We start from the raw sequence: 13,957 nt of genomic DNA, 5'->3' as shown, positions 1-13,957 counted from the left end.
AAGCCTAAAATAAATACACTAAAAATTAAACGCCGCAAATAGCTCCTGGAAATTGCATGAATCTCACAAACATCAATCGGGTGGTTGTGCTAATTGTACAGAGTAAGGTACTGTTACACGCACGCCACTAGGTTGAGATAGGGGCGAGACAGGTTACATGAATTCTTTGGAATCCTGGGGGAATCGTTACTCAGGGCGACCATAGACCATGTGCTGCAGCTTCTCTCATGCACCCAGGGGTATTGACCCTCAGGCATAGACAGGTAGGTTGTTTCACTTGCTGACAAGACACACTTGACAAGAGTCCTCAAACGGTAGAACAGTAGCATTTAATAAGAAGCTGCACAGCTAGTGCAAGCTAAGTCTTATGAGCAACAGGCTCCAGTGACAAACAGTACAGTTTCCTTAGCAGCACAGCAGTTCACAGTCTTCCCAGTAGTACAGAACAGCACAGTTCTAATGCAAAGGCTCATTAATGAACACAGCATTCTTTACAGCCCAGTGAGATGGAGAAGGGGGAGGGTTTGCTGAGGGAGAAGATCCTTGTGATACCATTTCTTACAGTCCTTATTTTCCTGCTTGACAATACTCTGCACTGCTAGTTCAGGAACTCTACCTGACCTGTGCTTAGCTTCATTCCTGACTTGAATCCTTTTCACTTGCAGGGGCGCTTCTGTCAGATGCAGAACACACACACCACCTTTCTTTCCGGCTCCAGCCAGACAATAAACAACTTCCCCACAATCCCCCTCGGGCTCTGCTAAAACACTCCCCTTCTCCTGTGACTGTGTTAACCCCTCTAGTTGCTGGATGCTTCTGGAGCACAACACTTTCTGTCTCCTGTGCTTGTGTTACTTCTAATAGTTGCTGAATGCTTTTAAAGCAGCAGCACTACTTCTGTATGTCACTCCGCAACAGCACTACTTCTGCATGTCACACTCTTCCCTCCTTTTTGAATGTCGTCCTCGACATTCGTCTTAATTGGTCAATCTGACCAATTCTGAGACAGTGGTGAAAGTTGGATAGCTTTATATACAAATTGGCATTGTGAAATTGGTATAACATTCATAAACATTGATAACAACCTAATCTTACGACCTTTTTCTTATAGGATGCCTGTAAGAAATAAACAATTAACAAAATTAAAACAATCAGCAGCTCTCCAGCTGGAGCTTTTCCGTCTTCAACCTGCTCTCTTTATCTATGCTTTAACAGTTCTTTGTTTCTACAAAGTCTTTTAAGAAAAATCAAAGCATGAAAACAAGTCTTTCCAGTAGGCAACATCTTCCATACTGCCTCTCGGTGGTGAATACCACTAAAGTGGGCTTACCTGGTCTGCAGGCAGAGATACCTGTCTCCAGTCGACAGTCCTTGGCACCAAGTGTCTCATACGTCAGCATCACGGGCCTCCTCACTTCTCGATATACGTCCGCGCCGCTGAAAAATCCTCAAATCAGGAACATATAATAAAATCCTTGTTTATTGGTAAATGCCTACGCGTTTCTGGGTGTTCCACACCCCTTCATCAGGGCACCAACAGATATATCAATGTATGCACTGAAACACTCCATTTATATACAAAGTGAAAAAAAAAAAAGTGTGTTCAAAAAGGAAGAGCAGAAAAAAACAACATAACCTTTGCACCTGAGGCCGTGTGCAAAAAACTTTCAACAAAACTTTATCAATGAGTGTCACCAATATAAAAAGTGAGTATAAAAAACATGTATTAAGACACGTATTACAAATAATGTAGTGTAGAGATGTATAAATAATCAATATACAGAATAGTCAAATGTATCAGTCAAATGGAGTAAATACATGAAAGGAATATTACTTACTAATAAGTAAGCGTTCACATTAGGTAAGAATAGGTCAGATAACCTGTTCCTTGTACCATTCCTCCGTTGATAGAGGTTATTACGGGCTATTTTTTACATGGTGGTACTTTTTATTTTTATTTTGTTCCTTTGTTTTCCATCTCCCTTTATGGAACGACAGCTGATGGGTGAATTCTCCTTAGAGATTTTAATGTTATATATATATTTAGATTGTTCTTACCTAATGTGAACGCTTACTTATTAGTAAGTAATATTCCTTTCATGTATTTACTCCATTTGACTGATACATTTGACTATTCTGTATATTGATTATTTATACATCTCTACACTACATTATTTGTAATACGTGTCTTAATACATGTTTTTTATACTCACTTTTTATATTGGTGACACTCATTGATAAAGTTTTGTTGAAAGTTTTTTGCACACGGCCTCAGGTGCAAAGGTTATGTTGTTTTTTTCTGCTCTTCCTTTTTGAACACACTTTTTTTTTTTTCACTTTGTATATAAATGGAGTGTTTCAGTGCATACATTGATATATCTGTTGGTGCCCTGATGAAGGGGTGTGGAACACCCAGAAACGCGTAGGCATTTACCAATAAACAAGGATTTTATTATATGTTCCTGATTTGAGGATTTTTCAGCGGCGCGGACGTATATCTCTACCTTCACCGCCTTTGGATTTATTCTGGTCCTGTGGGACACCTATTGGAGATCCGCTGCAGCTGCCTTTTATATGTTATGGTAGTTGAGTCCTCACACAACCCAACCAGGTGAGAACCACCATTTTACTATTATTCCCTATGTCTACAGGTGTAACCCTATTGGGCTTTGCGCTCTGTCTCTCTTTGTATTTTATCACTTCTCGAGTTGACATCCTCCTGGTGGATTGTTCCTCAGAGACCACGGGTTCTTCGGTCACAGAAGTTTTTTCCACCACACTCATTTCCCGTGCTTCCTCAGATGCTCTTGGAGCTGCCTCTGTAAGTTCATGTACTTCTCCTGAGCCACCTGTTTCTGCACGGTCTGGTAATTCCGCTCCTCCTGAGTGTTGATCGGTCTCTTCAAGGACCGGTGTTCGATCATCAGATCTGAATTGGACTTCATCTGTACTCCTTGGTACAAACTCTGGAGCCTCAGGACTTAGTTCACTCTCCTGAGGATGGTACGTCTCTCTCCTTGCCGGTCCGAGAAATACAACGGTGTGTTCTTCTCCATCGGAACTTTAAGGTCACTATCCACCTCCGGAGCTTCAGTCTGTGGTAGTCCCTTAGTCGATCTTGGATGATGTCGGTCTGCTTCTGGGAAGTCTTGTTGTGGTGGGAGATAATCACAGAGTAGTAGTAAATTCCGATGGACTATTCTGGTTTTCTTGTCTCCCACTTCAAATCGGATTTCATATACTGGGCTGTCATCAGCTTTCCTCCTTATGACCACATACACCTTGTCTTCCCAGTATGAATGAAGTTTTCCTGGACCGCCTTTCTCACGCACGATCTTGACTAGCACCCGGCTTCCCGGTGCTAATTCTGCTCCATAACATTTTCAATTATAGTACTCCTTACTCTTGCTCTGTCATTGCGCAACCACTTTGGATGCTATGTGGTATGCCTCTGCCATCCGTTCCTTCCATTTCCGAACGTACTCCGGATACGTTCTGTAAGTCTCCGGACACCGGAGTATCGAACATGATGTCGATTGGCAGCCTTGGCGATCGTCCATACAATAGGAAAAAGGGTGAGTAACCCCTTTGCATCGCTCTTTATACAGTTATAGGCATGTACCACTTTTGACAGAGAACTCTTCCAGTCTTTCTTCTCATCAGCTGTTAAAGTGCGCAACATCGACAATAATGTTGGGTTAAAACGTTCCACTTGTCCGTTACCCTCTGGGTGATAGGGCATTGTGTGGGATCTCTGAATTCTACAGTACTTTCCTAGCTTGGCAAAGAGCTGGTTCTCAAATTCTCTTCCTTGGTCATGGTGTAACCTCGTAGGGAACCCAAACCTGAAAGCAAAATCATTGAAGATCTTCTCTGCCGCTGTTCGACCTGATTTATTGGGGGTGGCATATGCTTTAGCAAATCGAGTGAAATAGTCCATCTTCACCAAGATGTATTCGTAACCACCCTTGCATGTCTCGAGATGTAGAAAGTCTATTGAGACCATCTCAAACGGATACGTAGTTTGGATGCTGCCCATAGGTGCCCGGGTTGATGTGTTAGGACATTTATCTTTCAGACACCCACACTCCCTGGTCACGTACCTCTCAATATCTCTCTGCATGTACGGCCAGAAGAAACGTTCACGGATCAAGTTGGTTGTCCTTTCCACTCCCAGGTGTCCCATGTTTTCATGGAGTTCTTTGAAGGCCAACCTACGGAATACTCTGGGTAGTACCAACTGCCGGTTTTGTCCTCCTTTACGATACAGGATACCGTCTTCACTGAGGTAGAGCTTCATCCATTCTTTAATTAAAACAGATACTGCTGGTGACTCATTGTCTCTCTCTCGTTTACTTGTAAACCGATTTTGGTCCACATAAAGTAGTATTCTACCAATTATCTGATCTTCCCGTTGTGCTCTACGGATTTTCCCTTTTGGTAGTTGTTGAATAGACCGGGGGTGATCTTGTTCTCTCGCTTTTATGGTGATTTCCACCGTCAACCGACACCACAATGGTGTGTCTTCCTCCTGATCAGCTTGTACTGCTTGGGTAGTGCTCTCAATTGCTTCCAGACTGACTTTCTCCAAGCATTCTTGCATGAACTCCTCAGGCTCTAGTGGCATTCTTGACAATCCGTCAGCTTCTGCATTGCATTTTTCTGGCCTGTACTTGATGCTGAAATTGAAGTTAGCTAGTTCAGTGACCGATCTCTGACCCATTGCATTCAGTTTGGCTGTAGTAAGGACATAGGTCAAAGGGTTGTTGTCAGTGTATATCTCAAACTCTTTGCTGTAGTGGAGATAATCTCTAAATCGGTCGCAGATAGCCCATTTCAGTGCCAGGAACTCCAATTTTCCGGAATGTAGATGATAATTCTTCTCGGTATCTGTCAATGTTCTAGAACCGTAACCGATTACTTTCAATTTTCCATCTTGATGCTGATACAGGGCAGCTCCCAGTCCAACGTGAGAAGCGTCACAACAAAGAACAAATGGTAAATTGAAATCAGGATATCCCAAGATGGGTGGGTTTTACAAGGTAGTCTACTAGTTCATCCAATACCTCCTGGTTGTCTGCTGCCCAGAGAATGGGCTGTTGGGACGAAACAGCGTTGTTTCTTTTAAGCCCGGTCCTATCCGCGTTCTTCTTTTTCTCCGTGGGTGTTGTCGTCTCTGTCGTCTCCCTCAAGAGGAGGTATAGTGGGGCGGCAATCCTGGAGAAGTTCCGAATGTAAGTACGATAGTAGGAGAGGAATCCTAATATCTGCCTCAACTCCCCGAAGGTAGAGGGCCGCTTGTCTTTTAAGGCCAGCACCTGGACGATTTCTGCTGGGTCCATGGTATATCCTTTTCCGGACACAATTTTCCCTAGAAATCGGACTTGCCTTTTGAACAGTTCACACTTCTTTGGGGTCAACTTAACTCTGTGTTGTTGATACCATTGTAATTCGGCCCTCACGTGTTCAACATGCTCCTGGAAGGTTTTGCTGTGTACCACATTGTCATCCAAGTACTGCTGGCAGATTTCGTCCCTTGATCCTTCTAAACATGTCTCCATGCTCCTCTGGAATTCTGCTGGAGCTGAACTGAGCCCAAACGGTATGCGGATCCACTTATATAATCCCCACGGTGTGATGAATCCTGTCCAGGGTCTACTGGACTCTTCGACAAACCCTTAGTGGTATGCCTTACCCTCATTGAGGACAAACAACCAGGTACTTCCTGATAGGCTATCCAGCATATCTTGGATCTTTGGTATTGGGTGCCGATCAGATACTGACTTTCGGTTTAGTTCCCAGTAATCCCAGCAGAGCCTCAATGTACCCTCCTTCTTCCTAACACAAACAATAGGAGAGGTATAAGACAACTTCGACTTTTGGACCCAACCTCAGTTGATTAGGTCTTGTAAATACTCTTTCACTTCACGGTGTAATGGTTTCGGCACAGACATGTAACTTCTTCTTTCAAATAGATTTTCAACTGCAACGATGGGATACAGCCTATATCAGAGTCATCTTTGGAGAATGCATGACACTCTTCTCTCAGCATCTGTTTTGCTACCGCCCGATCTTCAGCACACAAGTGTTCCAGTGGTACTGGGGGATCCCAGGACTCAGAGGTGGGTTGTGCAATTTCCTCCTCTGGGCCACTCCTGTTCCTTGGTGGGGAGACTGAATTCATTGTAGACCCCTGGGCGGGTCTCACACTGGCTGGATATACCGTTTTAACGGTTTCGACCTGTGGCCTAATACAGGCTTTGGATCCAGTCTAATTTCGTGTTTCGTAGTATTCATCACTGGTACTGTCACTCGAACAAACCCACCAGTAGTAATCGTAAGCACAGTCTCACCTTGAACTAGGCCTTCCGGAAGTTCTGAGGAGTCTTTTGGCCTGAACAGTCTTGTCTGGACCTTTCTTCCCGGTTCTACCCGAACTCCACACCTCACCCCCACCATTTGGTTTGCAGGGATGATGGCTGGGCGCCAGCCTACCTTGACTTCTTTTAGGTCCATTGTATTCTGTGCTTTCTTTACTCTATGAATCACATTTTCCGCCACAGCGTTGGGTATGGCAAGTGATGTGATAATTGCATCGACCACCAGCGTCCCTGCCTTGTGTTTCGTGATGCCCTCACAGATTACATTATAACCCAGGATTAGTGTTGAGCCACCCCCGTAGTGTTCGAGTTCGGTTCGGTTCGTCGAACACCCGTGTGTTCGCCGAACTGTTCGTCGAACTGTTCGTCGAACACCTTCGAACACCGTTAAAACCAATGGCAGGCAAACAAAAACACATAGAAACACATAGAAAACACCTTCAAAGGTGTCCAAAAGCTGACAAACTGCTCAGAAGACACAACTAACACATGGAAAAGTGACAAGTACATATAGTCATGCGAAAAGAAAAGAGGTGGAGGAGTAAAAGGAGGGGGAGACACAGATATAGGCATGTCATGCCCTTCTAAAATCCAAAAAGTGAGAAGCCGAGACGGCCAGTCCGCTCCTGCCCGTGCCACCTCCGTGTCGCCGGGTTTGTGCCAGAGCCGCGGTGAACCCTGACGGCCAGCCCCCCTCTCCCAATACTGGTGCCTGTCCGCTGGTGGGTCGAGAGAGCCCCCCTGTGGTGGAGGCAGCTCTAAGCTTTTTAATTTAAATTGTCCCTCTAATTTAAATGAATACACTTTAAATCCATTTACAAGGATCTATTGGAGGGCAAGTCTCATGCCAGCAGCCGCGTAATTCCAGCTCCAGTAGCGTCCACTAAAGCTGCTGCAGTTAAAAAGCTTTTATAAGGATCGAGCTCGGCTGTCCACCGCAAGGCATCCTAGTGCCAGTCCCAGCCCCTATGCCTTGGGGTGCCTCCTGATGCTCTTCACTAAGTATCCCGTGGTCCCGAAGCATTTCCTTTGAAAAAATTAAGTGTCCAAACTACAGGTGGTGTAGCTTGCTTAACAGCCGGGATAATCCGCTGACTAGCAGACACTGCTACTAGGCACAAAGTATTTCCTGGGCTAGATGCAGTTAAAAATTTGTAAGTAGATACTCTCGTTGGATGCTGAGAAAGCATTCCATAGAGACTCCTGGCACGCCATATATGATTCTCTTAAAAAGCTTGGGGTAGGGGTCTAGGGGACCCTTTTATAGCCAAAATCACGGCCCTGTATCACAATACGTCACCTAGGCTGAAGATAAATGGAACTGTAGCACCGAGGGCTCGGTTGCTACAGACGTATTGCACCTCACCCAGAGGTGTGATATCTCACTCTCAGATAAGGATGGAGTGTGGATCAGGACCCGACACCTGCATGCATTACACCACATTGCCGTGGGGCAGGGCGACCAATATGCCCCTGAGATGGGCACGACAGTCCCTGTCCCTGGCTGGAGTGGGGGGAGGGAACACTGAGGAAGGGGAACCCTGCAGTGCAGGAGCAGGGAGGAAGCAGTTCCTGGGTGCATTGAGAAGGGAGTATAAAAGGTGGGCACCATCTTAGTTCAGTGCAGAGAAGTCTGAGCAAAATGGCAGGGAGCAGGGGCTCTGCATGAGCTCTGCTCCGGAGGCGGGCCTAGTAACAGAGGCCCAGGCCTGCAAGAGGGAGAAGGAAGGAAGAGGAGCGGAGAAGGCTCCAGGAACGAGGAATGAAGGGATCCCAGGGGTGCGGACGGGCGAGTCGCCACCGCACGCCCGAATCCACCTGCGTGGAGGGGTCAGGCCAAAGGGGGAGACCGGTCCCCGAACTAGTGGAGGCAGGAAACGACCCTCAGCTAGAAACCGGAGGCTCTGACATTTTATGTGGCGCAGCCCCTTGCTCCACCCGCTAGGAAGGCACCACATAGGGTCAGGGAAACTGGCGCCAAGTTTACCAAGAGGAGGCCCGAGGCAGCCGGACAGAAGTGTTGGTAAGAAAGGCCAGACAAAGGACACACAAAGGGGGTCCTGTGAAGCGCTCCAAAGTTATCTGGGAGTTGTCTGAGCCCCTCACCTGGTGAGCACAGTACGACGTGGGCAGCCGTTACCTGCAGACGTGGTCTGGATAATAAGAACTGTGAGTAAAGGCCCTGAACTGCATCACTGACTCCGTGTCGTTACTGCTGCTGCCCTGCACCATCACCCCCATCCTCCGCATACACTGCCCTGAGGCTATACTCCTCCCGTGGGGAGTTATGCTACGCTCTGCTGCACCCACAACACCAGCCTTAGCGGTCTGCCCTGTAGCGGCGGTTCACTCTGACCGCAATCCACGGGTGGCGTAGTCGGACATTTAAACATCAAAACCACATAAATAGTTCCGCCACTGGTTTGACCGCCCTGAGCCACGGAACCGGATCGCCGCCACGAAGACTACAACCACCAGCATCCACCAAAAAGGGTCCGGCTCCGGGTGTCCCAAGGCCCAGGGGGTGCGTCAGAACATTTTCATCACCTTTCACAATCACCAATGGGACAAGGCAGGGATGTCCTCTGTCCCCTCTCTTATACATCCTAGTGACGGAGCACCTGCTCTCATCAATTCGCCATAACCCCAATATTAGGTGGATTGAGGTGGGAGGCACCGAGTACAAGTGCTCTCTATTTGCTGATGATGTCCTAGTATATATCACTCAATCACATATATCCATCCCTGCTGTTATGGCTGAAATAGATCACTTTGTTACATGGTAAAATTTTAAAATCAATGCAGCGAAGTCTGAGACCCTCGATGTCTCCCTCCCTAAATCCATATAGGATTCCATCCAGTCCAACTTTCCCTTTGCCTGGCCCTCACAGGGTATCAAATACTTAGGAATTCCTATTCATAGAGACCTCTCCCATCTATGTTATCTTAATTTTGGGCCCTTTATTGAACAATTCCATACAGACCACGGTTGGCAAGTTAGAACTGTAAGATTCACTACGTGAACCACTGGTGTTTTGTGGAAAAGCACATGTACACTGCGTTCCAAATTATTATGCAAAAAGTGTTTAGGAGTGATAAGGGAAGAATTTGTTTGTTTGTCAGTTAAACTCATTGATGGTGATGTGTGTCAGGGCTCTTTATATCACTGTAAGCAATTGCAGACACCTGTGCTAATTAGTTTGGCAGGTGTGTCCAATGAAAGGCAAGACTACTTAAGAAGGCTCTCTCACATTATTAAGCAGCCTACATTTTCTGCCAAAATGGGAAAGAAAAAGGATGTGTCGGCTGCTGAGAAGCAACAAATTGTGGAGTGTTTAGGTCAAGGCATGACTACAATCAACATTGTGCGATGATCAGGATGAAGTGTCTTGGCAATCAAGAAGTATGTAGCTGATTCACAGTACACATGTGTGCGTGCTGATAAGGGCAAATTGAGGACTCTTTCCTACAGGCAATTACGTCAGGTTGAAAGAGCAGCGGCAAAAAAGCCTTGTCATAGCAGCAGACAAGTTTTTGAAGCTGCTTGTGCCTCCAACGTCCCCCGAACAACAAGATGCAGGGTCCTTCAGAGGTTTGCAGCTGTGCATGCGCCATCCTGTCGACCTCCTCTATCCACTTCACACAAGCAGAAACGGCTCCAGTGGGCCAAACATTACATGAAGACTGATTTCAAAACTGTTTTGTTCACGGATGAGTGCCGTGCAGCGCTCGATGGTCCAGATGGATGGAGTGGAGGATGGCTGGTTGATGGACACCCCACGCAAACACGGCTACAGCGCCAACAAGGAGGAGGTGGAGTAATGTTTTGGGCTGGAATCATGGGGAGAGAGATTGTCGGCCCCTTTAGGATCCCTGAAGGCGCTAAAGATGAACTCCATAATGTATGTGGATTTTCTCAAACAGCACTTCCTGCCATGGTTCAAGAAGAAGAACCGTGTATTTCACAGCAAGATCATTTTTCTGCATGATAATGCACCATCTCATGCTGCACATAAAACATCTGCATCTCTGGCTGATATGGGCATAAAAGGGGACAAACTTATGGTGTGACCCCCATGCTCCCCTGACCTCTACCCCATTCAGAACCTTTGGAGCATCATTAAAAGGAGTGTCTATGATGGCGGGAGGCAGTTCACATCTAAGCAACAGCTCTGGGAGGGTATTCTGTCCTCATGCAAAACAATTGAAGCAGAAACCATCCAAAACCTGACAAATTCAATGGACGAGAGAGTTCAGAAGCTCCTTTCGAACAAGGGGTCCTATGTGAAAATGTAACATCACCTAGAATAAAGTTTTGAGTTGAAAACTGTTTGATTTCAGTTTCTAACAACCTGCTAATGCTTATAATTTCAAAAATGAACATTTTTTTGGTCTTTATTAAAATGAAAAGGTTGATCGAAAAGTTTGGGGGATCTAAGAGTGTGGCAACCCAGTAGTCATGATTACTTCGAATTCTGACAATATGAGGGTCATGCTGCAGGTAGTGCAGCAAGAAGGCACTTATGTGTCTTGCGCATCTCGGAGCCCCAAAATTATTTTCCGGGCTAGATGCAGCTAAAAATTATTTTTAATTTTAAATCTGGTGAAGCTTTAGTATAGATGGCCTAATAGGATCAGTGCTGCACACTGCTACAAAGCCCAAATTATTTTCCAGTCAAGATACAGATAAACATGATTAGTAATTTGAAAGCTTAAAACGGTTGGTAGGGTGATTTTAACCAATCATCAAGCTTTTACTCTCCCCAGGATGACACAGGGGTAGAAAAGTCGTTTCGGATCCATGATTTGTTCATCTTTATGAACGTGAGTCTGTCTACATTATCAGTGGAGAGCCGCGTGCGCTTATCTGTCAGCACACCACCAGCAGCGCTGAACACACATTCAGACAGAACGCTGGCTGCGGGGCATGACAAGATCTCCAAGGCGTAAGTGGCTAGCTCCGGCCATTTATCCAGATTGGAAGCCCAAAAAGAGCAAGGGTCCAGTGACACAGTCGTGGCTTCAATGTTTACTTGGAGATACTCCTGTACCATCGTCTCTAGGCGTTGACTATGTGTCAGACTTCTTGTCTCCTGTGGCCTTGCAAAGGATGGGCTAAAAAAGTGGTGAAATGATTCCGCAAAATTGATGTTACCAGCAGATACTGTGGTTCTGTTACGGTTTGAGTGCTGAACACTTGACGGTCCCACGGTTGGCAAGTTGGAACTGTGAGATTCACTACGTGCACCACTGGTATTTTGTGGAAAAGCACATGTAAGATTCTGCAACAGTCTCTGCTGATACTCCTGCATGCGTGCATCCCTTTCTATGGCAGGAATAATTTCTGCAAATTTACTTTTGTACCGGGGATCTAACAGTGTGGCAACCCAGTAGTCAGGATTATTTCTAATTCTCACAATTCGAGGGTCATGTTGCAGGTAGTGCAGCAAGAAGGCACTCATGTGTGTTGCGCATCCAGGAGCACCAAGTCCCTGTTGTGTTGGTGGCGAGGTAGCAATCATGCTTCCTTCCTCTGTCCTCTCCCCCCAACCTCGCACAACAGAAATGTGATCAAGGTCTCCCTCATCTGATGAGTCTTCCATCAGTTCGTCCTCCACTTCTTCCTGGGCTCCTGCACCTTCCTCACTAGTTTGGCTGCTACCATGCGCCCTGGTAAAATCATCTCCCCCACCCTCACATGCCTGCCGCCTTGGTGCTGCCGACCGTCTGGACCTTGCAGATGTTAGCCCTTCCGCATACAACTCCTCCTCCTCTACTTCCTCCACCTCCTCTTGTGCCACCACCTGACTCCGAATTCTGTTTAACATGTGCTCCAGCATGTAAATCACCGGAATAGTCATGCTGATAATGGCATCGTCAGCACTAAACATCTTCGTCGCCATTTCAAAACTGTGCAGAAGGGTGCATAGGTCCCTGATCTGAGACCACTCCTCCAGCGTGATTTGCCCCACCTCTGAATCTCGTTGGCCCAGGCTATACGTCAGAACGTATTGCACCAGGGCTTGTCGGTGCTGCCACAGTCGCTGCAACATGTGCAGAGTTGAATTCCACCGGGTAGGCACATCGCATTTTAGCCGGTGAAGTGGCAGGCCCAACGACTTCTGTAGAGATGTAAGTCGCTGAGCTGCGGGATGCGAACGGCGGAAGTGAGCACACAGCGACCGTGCCCTCTGCAGAAGGCCATCTAGTCTGGGATAGTGGGCTAAAAATTGCTGGACAACCAGGTTCAACACGTGAGCCATACAAGGCACGTGTGTGACATTGCCCCGGCGAAGGGCCGCACCCAGGTTTGCAGCATTGTCGCACACGGCCTTCCCTGGTTTCAGGTCCAGTGGAGACAACCATTCATGAAATTGGTTCTCCAGAGCTGACCACAACTCCTCAGCTGTGTGACTCACATTTCCCAGACATTTCAATGTAAAAACCGCCTGATGACGTTGAGCCCTACTGCCAGCATAGTAAGGAGGTGTGCAGGATCCCTTCTGCGCAGTTAGAAAGCTTGTGGCATGACCAGACAGGCTTTGGGTGCAGGTGGAAGACCGAGAGGAGGTTGAGGAGGCAGAAGCAGTGGAGGAAAAATGACATAAAGAGGATTGACGCACAACTCGTGGGGACGGCAAGACTTGGACAGCAGCCCCTTGTCCTGCTGTCACCATAGTTACCCAGTGCCCAGTCAGCGACATGTAACGCCCCTGTCCATGCCTACTCGTCCAAGTGTCTGTGGTGAAATGCACCCTGTCACACACAGAGTTTCTCAAAGAAGCGGTGATGTTGTGTGCGACATGCTGGTGGAGCGCAGGCACACCTTTCTTTGAGAAGTAGTGCCGACTGGGCATCTGGTACTGGGGCACTGCGACGGACATAAGGTCTCGAAAATCCTCTGTGTCCACCAGGCGGAAAGGCAGCATTTCTGTAGCCAAGAGCTTGCAGATGGTGAAATTCAACCTCTTAGCTTTCTCATGGCTAGGAGGAAATGGTCTTTTACTTGTCCACATCTGAGGGACCGAGGGCTGGCTATTGTGCTTAGACGGGGTTGATAAGGGTGTCCCCGGCAAACTGACGGTCTGTGAGGAAGATGCAGGCGGACATGTTAGGTTGCCTTGATCCAAAGGTGGTGCTATCGATGTCGGACAGCGCTCAAGACCAGCTGGTGTTACCACCTCCAAAGAAAATGATGACCTGCCAATCACGCTGGCTGTTGCGGGTAAAGAGGTGGCAGGTCTGCGCCCCAAAACAGGTGTGACTGCTGTCCCCCCAGTCACAGAGGATGAAGAGGCCGCGGATGCACAAGATATGGCAGACGGTGGTTGGCCCGGCCGGCTAGACCGCATTGTAGCACACTGAGCTTCCCACTGCAACTTATGCTTCATGTCCATGTGCCGGTTCATGCATGAAGTACTCAAACTATGTATTTTTTGGCCTCTACTTAGCTTTTGCTGACAAATGTTACAGATAACACGAGTTGGGTCATCTTTATCGATCTGAAAAAATGCCCAGGCTATGCAAGGCTTAGCACCCATGCGACCTGAAGAGCCACCACGACTTGTGGTGAGAGG

The sequence above is a fragment of the Phyllobates terribilis genome, unplaced genomic scaffold, assembly GCF_046119375.1.
Source record: "Phyllobates terribilis strain yellow unplaced genomic scaffold, ASM4611937v1 Scaffold_4__5_contigs__length_816908805, whole genome shotgun sequence".
Lineage (NCBI taxonomy): Eukaryota > Metazoa > Chordata > Amphibia > Anura > Dendrobatidae > Phyllobates > Phyllobates terribilis.
The sequence above is the reverse complement of the archived record's forward strand: the minus strand, read 5'-3'. Positions refer to the sequence as shown.